The sequence below is a fragment of the Heterocephalus glaber genome, unplaced genomic scaffold (assembly GCF_053883595.1).
Source record: "Heterocephalus glaber isolate CG9 unplaced genomic scaffold, H.glaber_assembly_v1.0 deba00000546, whole genome shotgun sequence".
NCBI lineage: Eukaryota > Metazoa > Chordata > Mammalia > Rodentia > Bathyergidae > Heterocephalus > Heterocephalus glaber.
In genome coordinates, this window is record NW_028258147.1 from 40697602 (window position 1) to 40704685 (window position 7084).

The 7084-nt window shown below is 40.1% G+C and overlaps 1 pseudogene; it reads right to left on the reverse strand.

The window, feature by feature from the left end:
- Nucleotides 1-4251: 4251 nt before the first annotated feature.
- On the reverse strand, nt 4252-5412 carry LOC101707548 (endoplasmic reticulum membrane-associated RNA degradation protein pseudogene; annotated as a pseudogene).
- Between the last annotated feature and the right edge of the window lie 1672 nt (nt 5413-7084).

The window sequence follows — 7084 nt, forward strand, 5'->3', positions numbered from 1 at the left end:
AATCTATTTGCATCTGTTTTATGGATTCCATTTGTTTCCTATGTTGGGATTCCATCATGTTCCTGAGCTTCTCTCTAGATTTATTAATCATGTCTTGCACTAGGGGCACAATTTCTCCTGTTATCTGAGATACTATTTCTGTTTTCATTTTTTCCAGATCCCCTTTTGTTGCCAGTTCAGTGGGTCCAGGTGGTTGAGTATCAGAGTGTTCCATCTCATTTCCCTTTGGGGTTGCTGTAGGTAATCTGGAAGTGTGGTTTTGAGACTTATTTATGTGTTGTCTTATTTCAACTGGGGTGGAGGGCTGTTAGCGCCTGCACAGATTACCTCCTCTGAGCTGGGAGAGGTGGGACAGGGGCTGGGAGCAGCCGTAGGGATGGTGACCCAAAAGCCCTTTCCTGTGGGCTGGGAGCAGCTGGAGGGATGGTGGCCGGGAAGCCCCTTCCTCTGGACCAGTAGCAGTGGGAAGGTGGCTCAGAAGCCCCTGTCTCTGGACTGGGAGCTGCGGGACTCAGTACCTTGGTCTGGTTTTCTGGTGTCCTCTGCATCTTTGTAGTGTGGAACCAGGTGGCTGCCTGTCTGCAGCGGGGTGATTCGGCATCTTCTGCCTGACTCAGGACCTAGGTAGGGCATGCACAGACCTGCCTGTCTGCAGTGGGATGCTTTTGTGTATTCCGCGTGACTGGGGACCTCAGTAGGGCATGGGAAGACCTGCTTGTCTGCAGCGAGGTGACTCGGAGTGTTCTGTGCCACTCAGGACCTTTGTAGGGTGTGGGCAGACCTGCCTGTCTGCAGCAGGCTCTCTTGCTTTTCATTGAGATAGGTTTTTGCTATGTAGTTCAGGCTGGCCTTAAACTGAGCATGTACTCCAGGCTGGCCTGAAACTCACAGCTGTCTTCCTGCTTCAGCTTCCCATGTGCTGGGATTACAGGCATGTACCACTATGCCCATCTTCTTGCTATTTTTAAGAAGTCTTTCATTTGATGTTCACTAACAACAAACCTGTCTTCTACATCTGATATTATATCTTCACATTGGTTAATTCTGCTGCATATACTTTCAATAGAATTTTTAATCTCCTGGATATCTTTTTCTACCTGTTTCATGGATTCTATTTCTTTCCTATATTGGAAATGCATGGTTTCCATCATTTTCCTAAGCTCTTCTATTTTTTTTAATCTGTTTCTTCTCTAGATTCACTAACCATGTCCTTCATTATGGTCATCATTTCTTTAGTTTTCTGAGAAATTATTTTTAATTCTTCTCTAGACCCTCATTCATCTGCTTTGTTGCTTCTGCTGTTACCATGTCAGAGAGTTCAGGGGGTGGCTTTCAAATTTTTCCAGCTCATGCCCCCTGGGTTTACCCTGCATGAGGTGGAAGTCTGGGGTTGCATTTTGCTTCCACATCTTTTCATTTTCAATTTTATTTTTAGTTTGGTTTTTGTGTTGATGCCCCTAAATTGGTTATGGTTGGTAGCTTTATTGCTAGTACTGAAAACTCCTTACAAAATGACTACTTTTCAGAGATGTCTTCTAGGTGTAGCTCACTTTTGGCTTTGGAATCTCTTGCAAGATCCTACCTTTTCAATTTGTTGGGATGAGAAGTTGATCCCTATTTGGACTAGCCCCTGGTTCTTTGTACTCACCCCTGGTATTGTGTATGACTCTCAGGCAAACTTGGTCTTAGCATACAAGGAAGAACAACTGATTAAAACAACTATATCACCTTGGCTAAAGTAGTATTATCAGTAATAACAATAGCACAGACTAGAAAATGACAGGCTGGTAACTGTTAATTTGCCACCTTTATCTGTATGAACAAGATTTGTAGTTATATAACAAAATCTGAAACAAATCAGAAAATTGTATACAGTAAATATCCTTCCAATAGGGTGATTTTACTCAGGGGAGAAAATATAAAAGGTGTAAGAAGAAAAAATAGAGAAATAGAAGAGAAAGAGATTAGAAGCAAGGCTGAAGAACAAAGGAAGATTATGCAAGCTTTGGTAAACTGGTGAAGAAGACAGTAGGGAAAGAAAGAAGGAGAAAACAGAAACAAGAACAGAACAAAACAACAACAACAAAACTAGAAACTGTTTATAATATACAAAAACAAGAACAAACAATAAAAAAGGAAAAAAGCAAGAAATGAAGAAAGAATGTCTACTTCAGGACATATCTCTGCTGTCACTGGTAGACACAAGTGCCAACAGAGCCCAGGTCCATGTTGGCTGATCCCAGCAAGCCTATAGTTGAATTGTGGTGGAGGGGTGGATAATCCTAGCAAGCCTGCACTTTCAACTCCACTGAAGTTCAGGTTGGTCCTGGTTTTTGCCTGTGAGGCTGGGACCCAAGTTGTTCAGTCCACAACACTCCAGGGACACATGCTGTACTACTGAGTTATAGCCCAACCCCAGATCACTTTATATGACTCTGTTTTCATTCATCTCCTAGTGTAAAATCCTTTTTAAGAAACTTCTTTTAGTGGTTGCCATAGAGTTTCATTAGACACAACTAATCCAAGTCTTATTTCACACGAAGTATGTCTTATACAATTAAAATTATTTTACACTCTCCTGTGCTTTGAACAATAGCTGTCATTTAATTTGCTTATACATCAGCATACATAATCAAATGCATTGTTATTAATATTTTGAGGAGGTCCTATTTGACCCAGTTATTCCCCTCCTGGGTATGTTCCCAAAAGAACAAAAAGAATCATACTGCAGCAATGTATGCACATCCATGTTTATAGCAGGACAGTTTGTAATAGATAAATCTTGGAAACAGCCCAAATGCTCATCAACTGGTGAGTGGATAAAGATTTTTTTATAAAATGGTGTACTATTCAGCCATAAAAAAAGATAAATTTGAAACATTTATAGCTAAATGGATGCACCTTGAGGCCATACTCTTAAGTGAAATAAATAGGATACACATGTGTAAATATTGAAATGTTTCTCTGGTGTGAGAAACTGAAAGTAAATGAAAACAAAATGCATAATAGATATTGTGAAATAGGAAGAAAATGTTCAATGGGGAAAGGGAACTGGCATGGGAGAGGAAAGAAGGGAAAGAAACAAATGAAAAAAAGGAAAAACAAAAGCAAAGTTATGTAAATAGGGAGGGGTGGAGGGGTTGAAGGAGGACAGGGGAATAGGGAAAAAAAAGAACTAAGATATATCATGTACAGGTACAAATTCCCAATGATAAATGTGATCATAATGTATACCTAAAATGTACCAATAACCTCAATTAAAATTTAAAAAATATTTTGAAGAAAATTTTTATTAGATTGGCTAAGAATAAAAAAATGTTTTATTATTTTACCTTCATTTATTCTTTCTCTATTCCTCATCCTTTATGTAGATCCAACATTCATACCCTTGTCATCTCCCTTCTCTCTAAAGAACTTTTTAATATTTCTTGAAAAGCAGATCTACTGGCAGCAAATACTCTCATTTTTTGTTTGAAAAAGTATTTCTCCTTCCCCTTTGAAGTATCATTTCACAGGGTACAGAATTTTAAGTGTTTTTCTTCCAACACTTGAATATTCCACACTCTTCTTGCTTGCACAGTGTCTCAGGAAGAGGTGAATATAATTCTTTTCTTTGCACTTTTAGAGGCTAAGTGTTTTTAGTTTTGGGTTCTGTCAAGGTTTTTCCTTTGTTAGTTTCAATGGTTTGAATATAATATGCCTAAGTATAGCTTTTTTTGATTTTGTTTTCATGGGTTTGCTTGTGGATTTCTTTTTTAGTGCCGGGGATCAAACTTGGGACCTTGTGCTTGTGAGGCAGGTGGTGGGAGATGTGCTGTAGGTTGCAACTTGTGGATTTCTTGAATAAATGTATTAAGATTTGCTTCTTCTCATTAAATGTCCAAATTTCCATTAAAGTTGCATGTGTGAGACTGATAATTTCTCCCATTTGTTCTTCTCTGGGCTGATTTGGGCCATGAGGTTCTCACTACACTGCAAGGCTGACTGAGAACTTCAGATATTGCTGATATTCATAAGTATTTTTCCCATGGACAACATGGACATGATTTTATTGATGAGCAATAACATCAGGTAAAGTACAGGAGACAGAAGCCTAGTACTTGTCCACAAGCTCAAGTGGTTCCACCACTGGGAGTGCGGCTTATGCTGATAGGAGGTGCCCACCTGGCAGATGCTCACTGGAATTTGGGAGTGAGGCTGCAGAGCACAACCCACACTTGGAGGAGGACTCTGGGTAGAAGAATGTGGGGAAGTGCAGGTTGTAGGAGAACTAGCACACTAGGCAGCAGGGCCCATTTTCAGGGAAAGTCATTGAAGGCACAAAGAGCATCCTGATTCCCAGGCAGGGACCACAGAGCTCATGTAGAATCATTGTAATCCAAGAGTAGTAGATGTTTTTGAGGAATTATCTTCCAACCTGGCTGCCTCCTGACAGAATTCTTCTAGCAAAGACAGCAGAGGCCACATCCTGATGCTTTTTATTTGTAGCTCAGCACCTGCTTTTTAAGCAGAAACTCTGGGTGGCAGGGAGAACAGTAGCCTTCTGAAAAACTCATCAATAGCCTTACTACTTCTTGCTCCTTAATTGAGAGCAACTCTTCATCAAAGAATCCAAAAAAAAGCAAGACAGTGGAAAATGCAAGCAACTGACTTGCTTCTTCCTTTGGAAATTCAGAGAAGTTGATCTTCCTATGGCTTAAAATGTTGAATGTATGGGAATCCTCCTGATGGTTCAGGAAATCCCAGAGAAATACCACAGCAGGCTCTGCAAGGAAAAGAGGAAGCTGGTTGTTTTTACACTCATCCAAGTGTTTTGCCGGTATTTCATCAAATGCTGTTAAGAGTCTTTCTGGGCATTTGTTAACTGCACAAAATCTCTCCTAAGTCCAGCCTGTAGCTGTGTCAAGAAAAATGTGGTCCAGTTAGCAAACTATGTGCCTTGAACTTCATCAGTGCAATTTTCCCATATGGTAACATAATTTTTAATACAAAAGTAGATTTCATCACCACTTCTAATACTAAAAGTATCTCCTAAGAGACATCAGGAAAAATAATTAAATCCTCTAAGTTGGTAAGAGTTATGAAAGATCAATGTGCCAGTGTGACTTCAGTTTGCTGAAGGTAACTAAGCAACTGATCCAATCCTGCCTCAACAACAGTAACCTTGAACAGTGTTTTGGAGGAATTGCCTGAGGTGATGCAGACCCTGTCATAGGATTATGTGCAGTTGAGTCCATAGTGAAAACCAATGAAGACTCAGAAAATTCATCCTGGACTGCTCAAAGGTTTGAGCAAGCTCCTTGGATACCAGCAGCTCTCTTAAAAGCCAGGGCCATTCCTTCCCAATCAGCAAAATGCATCACTCACAGCTTCTTTCATACACAGTGTCAGCTTCATTAAGCTAAGAGAATGGCAGTAGAGTGCCAGCTTTCCGAGGCATCAAATGTTTTGGGGAATAACTCTGGAAACCTTGTCCACTGGAACTATGGTCCATGGAGGATGGTCTCACATAAGGGATCAGCAGCTGCATGCATCCAGGTAATTAAGACTTTCATTTCACATCTGGCTTGGCTGTGAGCATGCTGCTGATACCAGCCTTGCCCATCCTTCCCTCTCAGACAGTTGAGGCAGTGGTTTTAAATAAATCTTTAAAAAATTAGTATGTATTTGTCATACGTATTGATCATATTCACCATGGGGATTTTGTACCTGTACACAATATATTTTCATTTTTTTTCTCATTCCCCTCCACTCCCTTCATAGCTTTTGACATTTATCCTGCTTGGTGCTCTTGGAGCTTCTTCAATATGTGGGTTGATACTTTTTGGAGAAATTCTCAGTCATAATTGTTTCAACTATTTCTTCTTTTTTTGTCTTTCTTTTTTGGATCATCTCATAATGTGTATATTATGTTTTTCTAGCTGTCCCACAGTTCTTGAATATTCTCTTTGCTTTTCAGTATTGAAGATTTATTCTAGATATCCTCAAGCTTGAAGACTTTTTCCTCAGCCATCAAAGGCATTCTTCATTTTATTAGTGGTTCTTATTAGTAGCATTTGTGATTCTTCCTTTAGAATTCCCATTTTTGCATGCACTGCTCATCTGTCCTTGCATGTTGTCTACTTTATTCAATACAGTCCTTAGCATGTTGCAGAATTTAAGAGACAAGAGAGACCAATGGGTGAAACACAAGGATTTATTCAGGTGTGCACCGGCCCAACAGATTCTTATCCAAAGGCTGAGCCCAGAACATAGAAAAGGGCTCTGGTTTTATACTTGTGACTAAAGAGGTTTGTCTTTCTAGTGATGAGAAACTGGTAGGTAAACAAGTAGGTTTCCAGAAGCAGGACAAAGGCAGTTAATCAAGTAGTGACTATTTTGCAGCTTAGCATATAAGGATCTTATAGAAGCAAGGTGGTCATAAAACCTTACTTAGAGGAGCAAAGGTGCTAATTTTATTTGTACTAGAACAAAGAACAACAGCCATAAAGAGGAGGAAGTCTAAAGAATTGCTCACGGTTGGAGAAATTTGTTTTTCCTTTTACTTTTTAAAGTTCTGCTTCATTCCTCTCTTTGACGCTTTCTAGAAACAAGTTATAATAGAGAGTAACATCATTACTATCTTTTACCCTGTTATGGGGGGTGTAGTTCCCTATGGAGCAGAAGTTGGTACTTGGTCAGAGCCATTAGCTGCGTGGTGATGTGTTTGTCTACCAGGGTCTCTATGGCTGACTGAATGTTTCTGACAAGTAGGGTAAAAAGGCAAGGGAGAATTATAACAAAAGGGAATAGAGACTTATGCTTTCATTATAATTCTATGTTGATCCTCAAGCTTCAGCTGTGCAAAGACTAGTCAGCTTCCAGGGTGACTGGAGCAGGGCTGCCATTTCTAGTGGTGGCTCCAGTTTTGCTGGAGCACCAGCCAGTTCAGATGATCTGGATCTTGTTGGCTGATCCACTCGTTTTGAGCTGCCAGCTTTAGCCAACTTTGGTGGATCCAACACACAATTCCTGCAACTTTAACAGCAGTAGCTGAGGACAAAATTATGGTATGGGGCTCATCCTATATTGGTCCCAGGATGGT